This window comes from Rhipicephalus microplus, chromosome 10 (genome assembly GCF_043290135.1).
Source record: "Rhipicephalus microplus isolate Deutch F79 chromosome 10, USDA_Rmic, whole genome shotgun sequence".
Taxonomy (NCBI): Eukaryota; Metazoa; Arthropoda; class Arachnida; order Ixodida; family Ixodidae; genus Rhipicephalus; species Rhipicephalus microplus.
In genome coordinates, this window is record NC_134709.1 from 12488722 (window position 1) to 12507563 (window position 18842).

An 18842-nucleotide genomic window follows, 5' to 3' on the forward strand; every position below is an offset into this window, starting at 1 on the left:
TTAAGGTTGGGGTTGCGCTCGTGGGAGAACATCGTACGAAAGCGCGAAGAACTTCCCTCTCGTGGTTTCGCGAAGAGACGGCTACTGCGAGCAATGTTCGCGCAGAAGAATCCAGGCACAGCTCCCGGTGGCATCGTTGTCGTCGCCGTGTAAACTGGCACCCGGGGAGGAGAGACGCTCCTTGACCTTATTCGAACGGCGCGCGCTTGCGACGACCGCGAATCGAGATTGTGGCCACGCGGCCACACGGCAGAGTGCGCTCTGTGTGACCTCTCGAGCGGACCACGCGCCCTTTCTCGATTCCACGCTGCGTCTCTCTCTCTCCTCTCTCCCTCGTGTCACACACGCACTGGCGACGCTACTGTCGCATTTGCGCCGCCATTATGACTCCGAACAAAGACGATGGTTTTCAAGTAAATCGACACCCTTACCCCTAAACCCCATTTCTTTCTTTCTTTCTTTCTTTCTTTCTTTCTTTCTTTCTTTCTTTCTTTCTTTCTTTCTTTCTTTCTTTCTTTCTTTCTTTCTTTTTCTCTTTTTATTGAAACGAAAATAAAACAAAGAAGTTTACACCATTTTCTGGCGATGATTATTTCTTTTCATGTAATAAACGTACATGCATTAATAAAAATTAAAACAGACAATAGTGTTAAGGAAAGTACAAAGGACGTTATTACAAGTCACAACTACTTTTACACCATAATTATATCATAATTACTTCTAATGGCATCCTCGGTGCCTTGACATCGCTGTCTGTTATTTCTCGTTTACATGTCTGATAAAGAAAAACGAGCCCTTTAGTTTACACTTCTTTCCACCAAATTTATACTGTTAAGTAAAATAAAGGGGAAGAGAAAAATGATCTCGTTGCAATAAGTAAATATAAAAATGGCCCTTACGGAGAAACAATAACACAAAGGGTAATTACTTCTAGAGGTAAATGCAAATTACACGGATAGTTCGTTTCTTAAAGTTTTATAATATGCGAGTAGATTGAATTACAAATTACAGCTGGCCGACGCTGCGTCGCCGCTGTTCTTATAAGAAAGTAATGACGCTACCTCGAAAGAGAGAGAGAGAGAGAGAGCTCTATTGAAAAGCTGAGAATTTAGCCGGCGTGTGTGTCGAAACTTGCTACTCTGCGTGGGAAAGGGGATTGGGGACTGAAAGGCAGAAGAGAGGGAGAAAATATTAAGCTATAAATTGAAAAGAAAATGAATAAATATACAGACATTTTTCTGTCTCTTGGGGGGGGGGGGGACGTGTGCTGACAGCATGACTTCGGTTTTCAAGGCGCCCCTACAGTTTGTCTAGCTGACCAATATTGTCTAAATACGCGAATAAACGTTTCAACTCCACTTCATCCCTCACGTGTTAACTCATGTACGCTTCATTTACAGCATATATGCGTGAAGTGCGATATCTCCGTTAAGCTTCCCACCCTTGAGGTTTGATGATGGTACTGATGCTCATTGGATCCCAGGTGGTCAAAATTTCCGGAGCCTTCCACTACGGCGTCTCTCATAATCATATGGTGGGTTTGGGACGTTAAACCCCACATATCAATCTTATGCTCATTGGATGACTGGCACCTACCCACTCACGGGGCTCAACCAAGAGTCGGGTGGACCATACAAGACTGGATTGATTATTATTAATATTTTGCCAGCGATAACAGAGGTTACAGATGCATTTATAATAAAACATTAATTGCCACTCAGGATGAGTGGTCTTTGTTTCTTTTTCCGTTTTCTTGTCCGTTTTATACGCCATAACAGAAGCGGACTTGGTATACTTTAGTGAAAAGTAATTGGGAAAGTGCCGTGAGTAACTTTTTTTAGACCATTATTTTCAATTAGCTCATTACAATACTCAATTCACCAAGAAGTAATGTAATTGCTCTAATTTCATTACTGCGATGTCTGGCGGCAAAGGACATGCTTCTTAGACATTATACACATAAAAAAAGCACCAAAAACAGAAGACAAGAAAAAGAAGGAGACATACAGAGGCACTCGCCCAAGCAACCATTTTAGCTTCTTGTACAATTTCCGCGTTGTAGCCGTTTAGCCATGCATGTTAACCGAGCTCGCTTATTGCGGCAGGTCACGCGCACGCATTGCTCCACAGCAATACACGTCTTAGTGGCGCGCCATTTTTTTCGAACTACTTAATGGAAAATAGTGCACAGCGCGTTCGGCTGGAACAGGTTGCGTTGCGTTGCGTTGCGCAAGGTAACTATGCAAATCTCAAGCGCTGTAAAAAAAAAAAAAGATCTCACCGCGGTCGCTGAGCTTTTGTCGCGGTTCTATATATCGTGGATGCTTTTACCACGTCTTATCAACTCGGGTGATCTTTTCTTGTTTGTTTTTCATGAGCTTAAAGTGAAAAAAACTGGCGTTTTGATGTTTATTACGACATCTCGACTTTATTCTCGTCGGATTTCGTACGAAAATTACGATAGCACGAAAGTATCTTCTAGTCATGCAGGTATATCGACCTACAAACCCGAACATTACACGTAGAGTGTGCCAATTCGCCTTAACTTCGTCCTGACTTCGTGCGACTACACCATATCGTTCACGTCTAATAAACACAGAGAAACCTGATAAATGCATGCATTAAGCCCTTACATTTGACCATTTATCTTCGTATTAGTGGACGTTCTCCATGGTACATGATAGCAACGCACTTAACTTCTTGCGATTTGATTATAGCTAAATACTAATCTCTGTACGTGCAGAGGTTGTCACTTTTCTGTGCTCACTGGAATCGTATATAAAGGTATATATCCGGTATACTTGCTTGCGTGAAGCACGTGACCGCAAGTTATTAGTTCCGCTAAACGACATGCGGTGCTACGCGCGGAAAACCGCAAGATTCCACACCGGGCTTCACTATGCTACCCAACATGAGGCTTTTGTTTTATTTCATGCGGAACAGGTCGCTTAATACAAATCCAGCCCTTTTTGTACCGTTCTTCGTTTGCTCAGTTTTACCGAAGAGCTTAGCGGGAAACCAACGCAAAGCCTAGCATTTCGTTTCACCCGCCTAAACCTCCGGACGTTTTGGTTTATTTCCACAACGCGCGTTGAAGAATTTCAACGCCACCAAACAGACCGGCATAAACGCCTCCTTTCTCGGACGTCTCAAAATACGGTCGGGCGAACATTAGGGCTGCCACACGTTGCAGTTGCGCGCGTTCGCAGCGCGCGGCTGCCTCCGAGACACTTTGAGAGTAATATTGCGTCAGGCCTGTTGGTCCATATAGGAAAACAGGATGTGTAGCAGCAGTAGCGGAAAAGGGGCAAAGGGCCAGAAGCCCTCACCAGAAACACTTGGTCACCAAGTTAGAACGTATTCAGAGGCGTGCAGCTCGGTTTGTGCGCTCTAGATATAGAAGGCGGGATTCAGTAACTGATATGCTAAATTCATGCAATTTAGAATCACTGGAAATTCGAAGACGGAAACAAAAACTTAGAACATTACTTCGTATAATCCAAGGAATATTCAAAATACCTAAAGACGAGTACATACGCCTTCCCGGAAAACGTAGCACTAGATTGAATCGTGATGCCCCCATTGAACCTTTCAGCGCTCGCACTGACATCTTTCGGTGGTCATTTTTCCCGGATGCTATAGAACAATGGAATTCTTTACCCCAACATGTTATTAATAGTACCGATGTGCAAACTTTTGACAGAGAAATTGATGCTTATTTTGGTAATGGTTGAAGTACTGTCCATTCTGTTTTCCTGTGTTTATTGCTTAGTGGTTTTTTTTTAGGTGTTCTGTTTGTACTCATATTGTACTGCCTCCCTGTTATGACCCTCAAGCGAGGGTTGACAGTATTATTAAAAAAAAGCAAACAGGAAACAAACGCAAGCAGTGCGCGGTGTTGTCCTCTCTGGCTGCGTTCGCGCAACTTTTTACGGGCACCCATTTCGTCTGCTGCCATGTTTACTCACTTTGCCACTGCAAGCCCGGCCGCTGTTGTGAAAGTATACGTCGGCGACATTCGCTAAATAAACGAGCGTCCGCGCTCTGACCGCAGCCAAACGTGAGATGGCTGCTCTGAGAACCTTCCGGTATACGGACCACGGCCTCAAGGAACGGAAACTGTTGCCTTCGGAAACGAGCACAGTCGGAGCGAAAGCGCAGCTGCCCTTGAGGTGGAGTCGGCGAAGAAGGCAAGCTTGTGGCACACGCCGTTGCGATCTGCTTTGCGGCGGCGCATGCACCGCTTTCTTCACGAGTGCGTTGCGCCATTTTTGTTGCTTTGTTGGCGTACAGACCAACCAGCCACGCGTGTCGCTTGCGCGAACGACAAGGTCTAGTATTGTCTCCGTGGGACTTTTTCGAGTTCGCTAGAACCGTGCAGCGTTGCGAACGCTGTAGAGCAGGACCACAGACACCCATGGTAGGTGTACGGGTTAAACAACCACTAAACAACGCCTGTAAATACAAAGAACGTGCGCGTTATTCTCTTCTGGCGTTTCCCATCTTTTCAGCCAACCAGCTGTCTGTTCACGTGACGTCATGGGGAAATAAGTTCTCTATTGGTTCATATACCAGGGGCGTCAGTTGTGAATTGTCTCTCTGTCCGGTTATACGCCATGCAGTCGGAACGCCCGTTAATTTGCCTTGTCTGGCGTTACTATAGTGCGGGATCAACTCATTCCATCTTGTTTTGGGAGTTTTCGAGTGCGCAAACGGAGACAGTGGCGTGTAGTGGAGAAGCACTAAATCTTGATAGGATGATCGTTCAATGCTGACATTGCCCAAATGTTTTATGAAGAAGTAAGTAGCGAAGGGAAGACAGCACCTGCAGGACGGGTATTGAAAGCGATAGAGAGACCACTTTCTCGTCCTAAATTAGAGACCCTTTAAGCCTGTAAGGGTTACATTATTTAATAGGTCATGACACTCTATAGTTATTTCTCGTCGCCTATAAACCGAACAAAGGCTAGTGCTTACGCGTAGCTGTAATCACGGCGGATGCTAACAAAGGCCGCCAGATTTGGAAGGTTGTAACAGTCGAACACGAATTAAGTGGTAAGTATACTAAGCAAAGAGCGCTGGAAATGATAATGAAATGTTCTAACGTAAAGACTGATTGAAAAATCGCACCCCTGTCGATTAGAGATCAATGGTTAGCGAGCTCATGACCCTCTGGCCAAGAAAAAGAGGCTGAGGTAGCGGAACGCATGTAATCAGTCGTCGGGGACAGCAGGTTATGTTACATAACGAGGGGGCTTAGAAAGAAGTGCAGCTGTGACGTAAATTCGGTTGACGATATAGATGCAGTTGGAGGTGCCCCTGCTTCTAATGAGCTACATGATTATAGAACCAATTAGCACGTATACTATTGATAATGGCTGTGTTATGAGCTGGTTCACACAGATAGACGAACGCTCGTGCACGTGCGTTCAGTTGCGTATTAAATCGACCAGGCCTCGTTTTGCGTACGAAGTATAATGTGGCAGGGTTAGTTTGTTTGTTTGTTATGTGGCGGGGATTGTTGTTACATTTTGACATACCGTGCCTTCACATTTGCCGGTTAAGCAATGAGAAATCTTCCACTCCAAATCGAAATTTTTGTTCTCACGTTTCTCTTGTCATACTTCTCTTTGTTTCTTGTTAAGAAATGTGCCCTAACAAACTCCGTGCACTCTCAATTATCAAAGAAAGGAATTACTATATACGACTCGCCGGGGGACAAGACGGAGCGACAATGCCTCCTCTTCTGATCGTCGCCGGCGAGCGGATTTCCTCGCCGTGTCTCACTCGCGGCGTTTCCTCGAGAGATGCATCACGCCGGCCTCCTGAACTGAGCGTTTACTTTCCGGGTTTCCCCGTTGACCGACGAGCCCCCCCTCCGATCCCCCTCCTAACAGATTCTTCCCGCTCACGAAGCTGTCCCTCCCCCTCCCTGCACCTTCTTTCCCTCCCTTTACTCTTGTTTTCTCTCGTCGGCGAAAGCTGCTCTGCACCCAATTTCCGCCGCTCTATGCCGTAAGGATGCACTTCCCTGCAACGCAATTTTCACTTACACTGGTGTCACTGCAACAGCTCTCCAGCGTGCCGGCCTGCTCTATTTCTTTGCCATCCTTTCCCTCTAGACACAAGTGTACTACCTCGCCGCATCATGGTGATGGAAGCGCACACGTGACTGTGATCTTGCCCAATTCGGCATTGTAGCAACGCTCGGGCTAGACATTTGCAAAACGCACTCGATTCAGACGATCCAGTTTCTTTTTCATTTCTGTCTGTCTGTCCATCCGTCCGTCCTTTCGTCAACTATACGAAAACCACTAACGCCATCCAGTGATATTATTTCCAAGGACACACACACACAACGCCATCTAGTGAGCAATTCTTAAAACTACCTAGAAGTGGCTACTACTACTACAACATACTACTACGATGAACACGACCAGCACCCTTGAGAGCTTCGCCTTTTAAATACGAGGCATGCGATTGTAGTAGCTGGCTGCCGCACCGTTCCGAATTTCAAAAGGGGTGCAACAAAAATAATCAACAATGCTGTACAACCTTCATTTTTTCAATACTCTCGAAGTGATTGTTGGCTACGAGAAATATCGATATATTATAGTGGTGAGCGGCTGATTTTCAAAAAAGGGAACGCAAGCCAGCCAGATGAAGGTCACTGTTGTGGGACTCAAAGGCTCTCCAGAGAAAAGTAAGGCTTGTCGTAGTACCAGTTCGTTGACATCCTAACGCAATCAACTCGCACATATTAGCGCAAGCAAGGAAACAAGAAAGCAAAAGGTAGCAGAAAGGTCGGGTGATAAACTTCAAATGTTTATTATTAGGGTAAAGCCAGGAGAACATAGCAAACTTTTCCTCTTCTTTCTTACTTCTTTTTGGTTCTTTGTTTCTTATAGTTCGCGCTAACTTCTACCCCAATCACTCATCTGAAAGTAATACTGTATTCAGAACGCCGCATAAACTACAGATGACAGTATGATGCGTGTACGTAGCTTTCAACTCGCATACACACAAGTAAAAGAAATTTAGACCAATTTTCATCAGGACAAGTTTCTTGCGCTGTACTATTTCCCTGGTACTCTCAGTTCCTATGCGCACAGAGCAGTGTGTACGGCATGTTATGCTGTCACGATACCGGCGTAGCATGTGTATACGTATATAAACTGAATGTAGGACACCGCGTCAATTCATCACTCGCGCGCATTCAGTTGTGATGGCGGTTCCCTCTCACTTCCCGCACAATTTGAGCGCGAAAAACAAAAAAACAAAGGCGTGGATGAACGTGCCAGAGCGTATAGAAATCGCCGGCTGGACATTCATTCGGTCGAGCTTCACGACGCATGCGCCGTGTAGGTGATACGGTATACTGCGGATCTCGGAGCACGTGTCTGTTGTCCCTGACCCGCCTGCGCACGGAATACATGATGCGGCGGACGTTGACTCCCTTTGTCCGAGCCAAGGTCGGCAGCCACCGAAACGAGGGTGACACGAAAAGGGACGCACGTATACACATGCACTGTCGTTGCGACAGTGCGCATGACACGCGTTTAGATATATATACACGCATGGGCACGCGCCGCACAAAATGCGACGTCATCGGCCTTTAATTATGTCCACCGCGGTTCGAAGGCCTCTATCGATCGATCGCCAAAAAGCTGGTTGGGTCCCTTACGTCACTCACCCAAGGCGGATCACTGGCGAAAGCAAACTTCTTTTATATACGAAGCATCTTATAACGTGGGGTTCAATTCGGTGGTGGTGGTGGGTAATGGTTGGAAGATGAGAAAAAGCACCTAATTTCTGCAACCCGGTCGGGAGCACGGCGCAGTGGCGCGACCACCCCTACTGCGCATGCGCGTTCTCTCTCTCTCTGTACTGTCTCCTCTCCTACGCTCCTCCTCTCTCGCCTCGCAACGCCGACGCAGGCAGCGTCTGCTACCAAGTTCCTTGATTGAAAAAATCAACTGCTCGCGCAGCACAACCGTTCGCTGGCCACCCCGTACATATGTACGCACTGGATCTTGACCTTCAAGGATAGTGCCGTTGGGAGATTTCTCCTGTGTGTTGTTGAACAATGAAAATTCGCAGCGTGTTCGTTGATTAAAAGCGGACTTAGAGTCCCTGTGTCCAATCGAAGCCTTCTGTCTCACTGCCCATAAGCAGTGATCGCCATATTCCGGTAGGAAACGTCGATTCATCATTGCGTGCTTTGCGCCTGCCCCAGGTTTCTCTCCTGCGAAACGCCGCGAAGAGCGCTAGTTTCATCGCCGCCTCTAGCGTATTCGTTAGCGCCCGCTATTTCGCATCTACACGTGGTTCCATCTTGCGGGAGATGGTGCAATTTTGTCACCCATGTCCATGTTCTCTATTCATCCTGCGCCGCCCCACTCTGAAAGGTTTTTTGTACATAACGTGGTTGTGGAGTGACTCTGGGACTGACCCTTTTTCCAATGGCACCCATTATGAAATATGTGTTCCTACCACAAAAACTTTAGCTAACGCTGCCACTTGAAAGGGGGTGTACTTTTATGTGATATACATGGGTCGTTTCAGACGTTTCTAGAGTCGACATTTATGTGGAAGCCGTTTTTGAAATGTAGAGTTTGTATTCCACATTAATGTTTTACACATGGTACAGTGACATAGCCCCGTGGTGGCACACCTCCTGACACGTGCTCTCGCTCTCCGATTTTTTTTTTTGTCATGACAGAGTACAAATGACATTCGACCACATTTTCCTACCTGGACCCCACTCCAAAACAAGATGCCCCCCCTCAATCCCAACGAAAATAATTTCTAGCTACGCTCATGACTTGTCCTTCGTGTCCTTCTTGTCTCTGTGTCGTCGTTCTGTTCTCGCGCTATAACTATCGTTAGTAACCGCATTGGGTATCGCATTTTCGCAATATGGCACGTTGGCTAGAGCGAGACGTCCGCGGCCGCTTGTTTGTGAGTCCCTCCTTGTAGAGAACATTTGAACGCGCCGCGTATCCCATTACTTCACGACGCCGGTGTCCGTCCAAAAGCACTGCAGTGCCGCATTTCCGTTTAGGCAATCGGAAGGAAACACCGCGTTTGGCTCGAGAGGTCGGCAATATTGAAGTGGCGAACGGCAGCCTCTATACACTCCCACTTGCAGTTCACTCTTTTAGCAGCCTGCGCTTCGAACCGAGACTCGCCGAGGTGCAAGTGAGAAGGGGTAGTACAGTAGGAGCAACAAATTCGACACAGATGGGAAGTCGAGGAAAAACGGGCGGCGGTGGACCGTGCGAAAACACCTCACCGGATGGTTTCGCTTGCGGAAGCACACAGAAACAGTTGACGAAAACACTTCTCCTATTCGACACCTTTACGTACATGCGAGCGCCTCGCAAGTGCAACCTCTTCGAGAGTCGCGAATGAAAACACCTTTTTTTTTATTTCTTTTTGACGTGCTGCCAGCGAGAGCGACGACATGCTCTGTTTGTTGACAGACGCCGCCGGCCGTTGCCCCACCACGGCGAAGGCAATTTACGACGAGTCTGTTGCTTTGCCCCGTGGGCGGTTGACCTTATAGCCGCTGGGTGAATCTTTGCTTCGGCCAAGTAATTGCTCTGTGGTAAGGCTTCTGTTTTTCTCGGGCTAATTGGTTCGAGCTGCGAGGTTAATTTGCTTACACTATCGCTGTCTATCTACAGACTGTCCTGCTCAACAAACTACACGTGATGGCTAGGCTCGTAAAGGCCGTAAGTGTGCATGTTGTTAAAGCCCTATAAGTCTTTCCGAAAACGCGAAAATTGACCATCGGTGTCAACACGAGTGGTGCTAAATACTATCGTTACGTGATGACGCCACTACATGACGTCATCGTGACATCACACACCGTAACTTTACGTGATGACGTCATCGTATCACGAGAAGTTACGTTATGACGCATGACCCGGTGTACTTACCCCCCTCCCCTAATCCTATCTGCCTAGTCGCATGAGAGGGGGCTAAGGGGATATTAATCCTGCCTCCCCCCTATCCTATCCACCTCACAGGTGACTAGTGGGGAACAGGATAAGGGGGGCGGGGCAGAATACATACATCGACTGAAATGAAATAAAAAAATATTTTCGTCGTCTACAACGGGCGAGGGGGGGGCAAGGTGGCGCATTCCCCCCTCCTAGTCACCTGAGAGGTGGGGCTGCAAAGTCTGCCTCATGCATTGACATAACAGGTAGGGGGTGCTGCGACAAACACCTTCGCCCCCACCCCCCCTTAAAGGGAACTCTGCGCGTGCCTAGTGTTGCGCGTCGTGGCGACCGCAGTCTGCGGGTAGCGGGGCCGGTCGCCGTCGCTCCGTCGAGCCAAGGACTAGGGGAGAGCTTTGAGCAAACTTAACGGATTTATTTACATCTTTACAGTGAGTTGTCGAGATGACAGAAGAGAAGAGAAGAGAAGAGAATTGGGCGAGGCGCTGCACGCCCTTTTTGTTGACCCCCGTTCCCTAGGTCCCTAGGTTGGGGATCACTACACAAAACAATGCGGACCAATGGTGATGTGGAAGTTCCTCTCAGGGAAGTACCGCCCGTCATGTATGTTCATAAAGGCACAACACTGGCTTGCACATACACACACACACCCTTGCCACTAGTCGCAGCGCTGCCGTAGAACAGGGAGGGGGAGAGCGGAAGACGCACGGGCGCCTCGACCCCTTTGGTGCCGGCCTCGTCCTGCGTTCCCACGGGAAGATCCTAGCGCGCCCTTTCGAGAGGTGCCAGGTTCGTGGAATCCTTTGGGGAGAGCCCTTTGACCAGCGCCGTCGTCGTCTGCTGGTTAACGCGCTAACGATGCGGGCCCAGGCGGGAGATACGAGCGGCGGCTCCATAACCCTCTTTGGCAACATTTCACACAGTTGGTGCCGCTGTCAATCAGTGGGCGCCGTCTCGTGTAGTCGGCCCCTGTTGCTTCCTCCGTCCAGCCGTGGCGAGACTATCCTTTTGGCACTAATTCGGCGTGGCGAATGACCCGCTGGGTCAAGGCATAGCTTGATCGCTACACTAGGCTAATGCATAAGATAACTTGTGAATTTTTTTATCTTCTTCTTCTTGACGCGCAAAAAAGCTCGCGTTGACTTGTGCGTATGTTTTTTTTCTCCAAGCGTAAGAAACCAAGTGCATCGTGATGTAATTAGTAACGTGTTGACATGAAAATGCAACAAAAATTGAAGATAGAGAAACGACACCTGCAGAGTATCCTAACGTAGCAATAAACATATGTATCCTAGCTAAACCAAAAAGAAAAAAAAAGCAGCATGCATTGATTAGTGTGAGCTACGACTTTGACCTTCGTGTTTATGTGTAACGCTGCGCGTGCCCCACGAGTTCTTATATATAGAGCCGTCACATCTGCGTACTGAAAAACGGCTGCGTTACTATATAGAAGCAGCCGTAAACAGCCTGTCACGCAAAACACAGCAGGGGGCCCGCAAAATCGGAAGCGAATGCATACTTTCCTTTATATTAATTTTTTATAACGTATCTTTCTGTTAGTTTCCAAAGTAGCTCACTTTTTTTCTCTATTTTTTATTCTTCTTCATACTAGCTTGAAGAACAACATCCGCGTTAGCTACATCACCGCCGCCTCATCCTTTTGCAACCGGCCGTGCCTGCCTTACCGGACGCGTCCGAGAATTTTCTGTGGGGTAAGTCAAATCCCATTGCATAAACACAGTTGTGGCTTGCGTTCGCTAGAAAGGAACATGTGGTAATTTCTCCGAAAGCCTAGCAAATTTCTCACGTCGTGAAAAATAAAAAGACAACTCTAAACAACTTCCAGAGGCGTGTTTCACGCGGCATATGGGGTGCAGTGCATATGAAGGGGAATTTTTCGCGAGACTCGCTCATTTGTTGGACACGCTCCAATGAAATCGGGATACGATTGAGCCTATGAAAGTATATGTACTATCATTGGCTCAATCGTCTCCTAGTTTCATAGGGGGACACGAATTGCTGTACTTCGAACGTACAATAATGATTGTTACCAGGGGCGTAGCCAAGGGGGATGTGGGGAAGTTCAACGTCCCCTGCCCCCGAAATTTTTCAATTTCGCTTGTGTATGTATACCCGCACACACACAAACGCACGAACGGACATACCTAAAGTGTAACCGAGATCCCCCTCCTCTCCCTACGAAAAAGAAAAAAAAATTGCTACGCCCCTGATTGTGTGATTGTGAATGTTTATATATACTTCATCTACGCCCTGATTCCGCAGTGTTTGCATGACGGCTGATATTTCTACTGAATCAAACGCCTTCTCGTAATCAATGAAGGCTATGTATAGTGGTTGGTTATACTCTGAGCATTTCTCAATCAGGTAATAGAGAAATGCTCAGAGTATAACCAACCACTATACATAGCCTTCATTGATTACGAGAAGGCGTTTGATTCAGTAGAAATATCAGCCGTCATGCAAACACTGCGGAATCAGGGCGTAGATGAAGTATATATAAACATTCTGGAAGAAATCTACAGGGGATCAACTGCTACCATAGTGCTTCATAAAGAAAGCAACAGAATACCAATCAAGAAGGGTGTAAGGCAGGGGGACACAATTTCCCCAATGCTATTTACCGCGTGCTTACAGGAGGTTTTCAGAAGCCTAGAATGGGAACAGTTAGGGATAAGAGTCAATGGAGAATACCTTAGTAACCTGCGCTTCGCCGATGACATTGTATTGCTGAGTAATTCGGGGGACGAATTGCAACTCATGATTACGGAGTTAGACAAGGAGAGCAGAAAGGTGGGTCTTAAAATTTATCTGCAGAAAACGAAAGTAATGTACAACAACCTCGGCAAGGAGCAGCGCTTCGAGATAGGTAATAGTGCACTTGAAGTTGTAAAAGACTATGTCTACTTAGGGCAGGTAATAACCGCAGAGCCGAACCACGAGATTGAAGTAACTAGACGAATAAGAATGGGGTGGAGCACATTCGGCAAGCACTCTCAAATTATGACAGGTAGATTGCCACTATCCCTCAAGAGGAAGGTATATAACAGCTGTATCTTGCCGGTACTTAGCTACGGAGCAGAAACCTGGAGACTTACAAAGAGGGTTCAGCTTAAATTGAGGACGACGCAGCGAGCAATGGAAAGAAAAATGGTAGGTGTAACCTTAAGAGACAAGAAGAAAGCAGAGTGGATTAGGGAACAAACGGGGGTTAAGGATATCATAGCTGAAATCAAGATGAAGAAATGGACATGGGCAGGGCATGTAGCGCGTAGACAGGATAACCGCTGGTCATTAAGGGTAACTGACTGGATTCCCAGAGAAGGGAAGCGGGTTAGGGGGAGACAGAAGGTTAGGTGGGCAGATGAGATTAAGAAGTTTGCGGGTATAAATTGGCAGCAGCAAGCACAGGACCGGGTTAACTGGCGGAACATGGGAGAGGCCTTTGTCCTGCAGTGGACGTAATCAGGCTGATGATGATGATGATGATGATGATGATGATTGTGACCTAAATCGAAAGGAGTTAAGGTGGAAGAAAAAGATCGCCTCCTGCCGGCTGGGTCCGAACCCGCGTCCTTTCAATTATGCTTCCGATGCTCTAACAACTTATAGCTACGAAGGAGGGTGTTTCTTCGTCCACTTTTCTGTCGGGTCGTACGTTTAAATCTGCGGGTGTTAGCCAGTTCTCCTCGTTAGCACGGCTCTTGGTGTTCCATCGAAGGGCTTTGACATGCAGTCGGACAGGTTCGACTGCATGCATGAAGGTTGGACTCCTCCTTGATTTAACGGGGGGCCGGGCAGGCACATGGTTACAGTGTACTAGAACACTGTAACATGGTCATTCTGTACTACGTATGCATGGCGAAAGAAAAAAAAAATTCGAGGGAGGGGGTGGAGCACGGGCCTGAAATGCCACCCCCTGGTAACACCCCTGAACTACCGCACTTACTCGCGTACTACAAGCACTAGCTGGCTGTTGGCTACGGCTTTGGCTAAATGATGACAAGTACTCGTCAGTGATGACTAATCTATGGCTGCACACAGTGTTGACTAATATTGCATAAATTATGATTGACGTATTTAGTGGATGAGAACTAACTACAGCTAATGTCGGCTAATGAATGAGCTGCTTGCCCTCTTCTTTCTTACTGGGCGTAACGTCGTGTCCGTTAAGGCGTCAGCCGAACAAAGCGTAGAGGAAACGCAATAGAGAAGCCGAAACGGTCGCGCGGTGTTTCGAAAGCTTTCATGCCTGAATCCGCTTTGTTCGCAGACGCGCGAGCCTTCATGTATGGTCAGTGCGTTTTGTGAGCGCGTATAGACACAGGAGACAATAGCAGCCACAGAGGTCGCTCGAATCTTAAATCACCCGCAGTGACACACGCACAGGTACGCAGCAGTGTCCACTCCGACGTGCACTGCAGACATGTGGACTGTCCACACTGACCGATGCACACAAAAGGAGCCGCGCCGCAATTCGTATGTTGTGGCCGTCCAATCACATGGGCCATAGAACAGCCGCCATACGCCGCGACCGTTTCCTGTTGCTATAGAAACCGTGACGCAGCACACGTATGCTGCATGCTGACAGGTTTGGCGGAGCAGTTTCCGCACGTCATGCGACTGACGCTGCAGAAAGCTGCGTTGTATATATCAGGAGCTGAAACTGTAATAGTACGCAGCATTGTATGATTACTTTCACTGTCGTCAGTACAGGAAGCAGCCACGTTAGAGCACCAACATGTATAGGACGCGAAGTTTATGACGTTAGGTTAGTGTTATATGTACATCGCACACTGGTTCTCTCGTTACTCATGTACAGGCACCAAGAAAACGTTCCGGCGGCGGTGTTACCCCAGTGACGTAGCTTAATCGCCACGTGATTGGAGTCGTCTGCATGAGACCAAACTGTGTTCATGACGCCACGTGCTAATTTTGTTACGAGCACTTAACATTAACTCAGTGGACTAGACGGTGATGTTTAGGACATTGATGACAAATGTTGTTGGTGTGCTGTACTACAAATTAAAAAAAAAAGGAAGGAATGGTTGAACAACTTTATTTAGGTCCGTCGGGGCGTGAACTTGCACGTTGCGGGTCGCTCCCACGTCGGGACAGATAGGCCTATAACCTCTACGCCACGTCACGAGCCGTATTGCGTAGCACAGCATCCCACTTGGAAGCAATAGCTAATGAAAAATAAACAAGTTCCTTAAGATGACAGCACCCGAGTCGTCACATTCACAAATCGCAGCATTATACGGAGACATACTTCGTGGCATCGAAGAAATACCTTACAGGTTTCTTATGCATTAGCCTCAGACGACGCAAAGGCGCAAACCATTTTTTTTCTTAGCCAATGTATTAACCCCCCCCCCCCCCCTTCATTTTCCGCCCGGAAAGCTTTTTGCAAATAACGTCGGTTTTCCGCAAGGACATCTGAATGCTGCCAGCTTGGGCTGTTAATTAAGCCTATGTTTTCATGTTTTTTGTGAATTAATAGAGAGTTTTAGTACTGCGGAATGGTACTACGTACGCATCACGCAAGCGCCTTGCGTTACGTGGCGTCGTTTGCCACTAATCGGCTTTTAGTACGCCGTAGTACCGGCGTACGTAACGAGCGTGTAGCGTGATGCGTCATCTGGTAGATCAAAATAGAAGTACGTGTTGTTTACAGCCAATGTGAGCCAATCCAAGAGTTATAGCCAGATTATGGCCATATTTTAAGCCACAGAGCCGGTCGGTGCTTGCCTTCGATGCCGCCATTTTGCAAAACGAAGTCTCGCGCTGTCGCGAACTTGTTCGAGAGCGGCGCGATCACCTCATACGCACGCACGCATCTCATGCGTGCGTACGTAGCGGCTGCGTACGTAATGCGATACGTGCGCGTTGCAGTCTGCGCATGCGCACTACGCAGAACGTGGCGCCCTTACGTACGCAACGCCGCCACGTACGCAGCGTACGCAGTACTAAAACTCTCTAATAAGGCTATGAAAGATCGTACGCATGACCCCAACCGTTTTCGGGTGTATGCGTCTACCGTAGCGCTGTTCGTTTAGTTGTTAAAAATTCATAACACGGAGGTTGGCATCCCAATATGGCGGCACTCAAACTCGTACGTAAAGCAGTCTTTATGAGGCATCGCAGACTTTCTGCACTTTACCAGGTTTTGCACAGTCCCGGGAATCGGCGCACTTTTGACCGCGCGACAATTTAGTGCGAGCACCGTGTGACGTCATCGTGGCACGTCATGATGACGTCATCGTCGCAGTCGGTCATCATGTGACGTGCTTATCGGAGACTTCGCAACGGCATAGCAAGTTTTGTCGATCTGTGATGTCACGAAGCCGTAATCTCTGATCACGTGACTCTTCGCATCGTTCGCCCCGTACGACGGTGACTTTTCTCATTCGACGAGGCATCAAAGGCTTTCGCCTTATTAATTTTTTCCTAAGAAGGCCCTTAAAGGCACACACCACGTACCATTACAAAATTTCAGAGCAACTATAGAGTGGGTCAAGCGCGGCTTTGTTACAAAAACGTCAATGCATTTTGATCGCAAGAATGTAGTTCTTTTTATCCCGACTCATTCACTCTTTTTCATCTCAGCCCTGCCTTAATATGTGTGCACTGGTTTCCCCTTCAGGAGGTGGGTAAAGGTTCTTCGCAGCGCCCTCCCCCCTCCACGAGTCTCAGCACCGTCCCTTCCTATGGGGCTAGATTTGCGCCCCCCCCCCCTCTTTTTAGGTGACTAAAGGGTGGGGGCAAGCTCACGTCTATGCCTGCATTGATCTAACGGGACACTTCGCAGTTACCGAGGAGGCTTCGTTTAAAACGCCCCCACGGACAGCGGGTGAGGATGCGTGGAGAGGGAAGGCTAGATAGATCGCCTTGTATATATGCCGCACCTTTTATAATGGATATCAACCTTACCGCGGTCCACCGCTTGCTCCCTATTCACCGGTACCGAATCTATCGTCGCGCATAATATACACCACTCAATGGATCCAGCCGCGACTAAATAGCCGCCCGAGGGTCAGTACGCGAGGCGCTCAATCCAACGCTGCGGCGCACAATGCGTAACACGCGCGACTCACTTCCGGAGTCGAGGAGCGACGTGTTCCGTTAGAGGGCGAGAGAGGAGGTCGCGTCGACGATTGAAGAGTGTATACGCATAGGCACACATACAAAGCAGATCTCGCGGCTTCATTCCTCTGGCGGTTGTATACCGCATGGACGAGGCGTCTGAATGAGCGCTGCGAACGACGCGACTGCAGCGGCCAAGTCGGCAAGAGTTGAGTCAATGTAAAAAAGAGCATTCGCAGCTGAATGGCTGAGGAGGCTTATAGCGAACGGCGCTCTATAGAAGCGTTACACACACACACATAGGCCCGCGTTGAGGGAGTGAATGTAAATAAAACGTAAAAGTGTTCACCACACAATGGCCAACAGCGAATGTAGCGCGATAGACGACGAGGTGAGCATAAACACGCCCGCACTCACCGCTAAAGCGCACGCGAGGTCAACATTGTATACCGAAAAAAAAAAAGAAAAAGAGGGTGAGAGCAGGTAGTCAGCGCCATTATGGTGGATATATACGAGGGCAGTATACAGAGAAAACAATTATTTAGAAAGGAAGAGTGTTATTAGACGAGGAGAACGGATATCAAAGACGGCATACGAAGAAGAACGGATGTAAAAAAAAAAAAAAGAACGCGAATGCTCGATGACCTCAGGTCACGCACGTTTCGAACTTCCGGTCTGCGTATTTACGTATGCACAGACCAGCGTGACAATATACCATTCGTGAGCACAATATAGGAGGGAACATCAAATTCGTCTTTAATTCATGGCTACACTCGTATACTGTACCGATATGAATGTGACATAATGAATTGGAAGATATTGTCACGGGCTAAGTAGATGCCTGAGGATGACGACGACGAAGTGCTGACGGGAACGTGCTCGGACTGCAGCAGCGTTGTACGCATTTGCTCGCCAATATCTTCATCGTGTATACTTTATTCCCCGTAACAATGTATACCCTGCCGCCTGAGCAGCCCTTGCCAACCCTGTGTAACCGCTATGACATCTTAACTGCTACTTAATTGTTGCCACTCATACTACTCGCAATTGTATGCCGGGAGCTCCGTAGCGTGCCCAAGTCAACTCGGAAGTGCTCTGCGAGAAAGAACGGTCGATTGGCGACAGGAAATGGGAAACTTCGGGTGCCAGGTCATTCGATTGATTTCGTGAAATGCGAACGGGGGGTTTGTCTAGCACAGCGTACAGTCATCCCTCATCAGTGCGGACTACGCGCGATTCCTTTTGACCACCCCGTCTGTTGTTCCATTACAAAGGGGTGCAGGGGTTGTGTGCTGGAGCCGATGTTTCGAGAAGTGGACTTGTCTTCCGCAAGGCTATAGGCAAGTTCTGGCCTCGAGGAAGGCAGTCCGACTTGTTGAAACGTCGGCCAGAGCTCACTACTCCTGTTTACCGATATATATTTTTTCTTTTCATGACACGCTTCTATCTTCCCTTCCTGCCGTATTTATCGCATTACTAGCGGAAGTGTTTCTTCAGCCGCGCTCGGTCTTCCTAGTTCTTCTAGGAAGCGAAACTAGAGGGCTTCTTCCCAGATTCGCGCTGCAGACGGGTAATTGTCTCTTTCTGATAAATATTATCACTTTTTTTTATATGCAAGCACATCGTGCATAGAAACACGTAAGCCAGGCGTCTCAAACACGAGGACCGGATGCGACCAGCCGACCTATCGCCCTGCCCGAACATGTCTGCCTTCGCACACATTCATAAGTTTATTTCTATTTTATTAAAAACTATACGTTCACGAGCTAT

General features: G+C 47.8%; 2 protein-coding genes across 2 annotated transcripts in view; one reads left to right on the forward strand and one right to left on the reverse strand.

Moving 5' to 3' along the window:
* Window positions 1–18842, reverse strand: part of LOC119180563 (A disintegrin and metalloproteinase with thrombospondin motifs 18) — a 151840-nt gene that overhangs the window by 79205 nt on the left and 53793 nt on the right. The window lies entirely within an intron of this gene.
* JMJD6 (Bifunctional arginine demethylase and lysyl-hydroxylase PSR) overlaps window positions 11581–18842 on the forward strand; it is a 118173-nt gene continuing 110911 nt past the window's right edge. The window contains exon 1 of the mRNA XM_075875062.1: window positions 11581–11680. The gene's annotated coding sequence lies outside the window, so the exon portion shown is untranslated. The remainder of the gene's footprint in view (window positions 11681–18842) is intronic.